General features: G+C 44.7%; 1 protein-coding gene across 5 annotated transcripts in view; it reads left to right on the top strand.

The window, feature by feature from the left end:
* PTPRN2 (protein tyrosine phosphatase receptor type N2) overlaps positions 1–769 on the top strand; it is a 561,093-nt gene that overhangs the window by 456,791 nt on the left and 103,533 nt on the right. The gene's annotated exons all lie outside the window — the stretch shown is intronic.

Raw genomic sequence — 769 nt, 5'->3', positions numbered from 1 at the left:
GCCCCCGGGGCTTCCCAGAGCCGGCCGAGCATCCTCCGCTCCCAGCATCCAGGCGAGAAAATCCGGGAGGCTCCTTGAAGCCGTATTTCCATTAACTCAGCCTCAGCCCCGGCTAATCCGCAGCACTGAAGGCAAGGAGGCTAATTAATGACAAGCTTTTACAGTCAAGACCAGCGATAATTGCTTTGGTGGCCTTTATGATTACAAGATAAAAATGGACCGGGCCTGACATAAGAGCCACTGTGTACACTGCAAGACAGGAGGAAATTAAGAGCTGGCTAGCTGAATACGGAGCAGAAAATTACTAATAGAGGAGAGATAATGAATAGGTCGGCTAGGCATTCATGGGGAAAAATCCATTTTGTTACCACGCGAAATTAGGTGGTGGAAAGGAGTTTGCTAATTGTTCTCATCTTGTAGCAACCAGGGCTGAGGCAGGGGCGTGCTTTTCAATTCATTTCCCTGGTAATTGTGAAAGGGGGAACGCGGGCCAAATGAGTCCTGCTGCAATTTGCGCGCCTGGTCTTTTCATTTTCATGTTGCGTTTTTAATTGTTGCTAATATAGCTTATAATGAAGTTAATGAGGGGAAATTATTGTACAACTTTTTAGCACATGGAGACAAGTGAAATGCACGAGAAGGATTCTCTCCTATTGCTGCAAAAATAATAGTCATCTGGAGGAGTTTGGAACTATCCGGCTCTTTTTATATTTATATATAATCCTTTTTCTTCTGTAACAGACAAAAGGAAGAACGACCACCTACTTCT

This window comes from Meleagris gallopavo, chromosome 6 (assembly GCF_000146605.3).
Source record: "Meleagris gallopavo isolate NT-WF06-2002-E0010 breed Aviagen turkey brand Nicholas breeding stock chromosome 6, Turkey_5.1, whole genome shotgun sequence".
In the NCBI taxonomy this organism is placed as follows: Eukaryota; Metazoa; Chordata; class Aves; order Galliformes; family Phasianidae; genus Meleagris; species Meleagris gallopavo.
The sequence above is the reverse complement of the archived record's forward strand: the minus strand, read 5'-3'. Positions and strand labels throughout refer to the sequence as shown.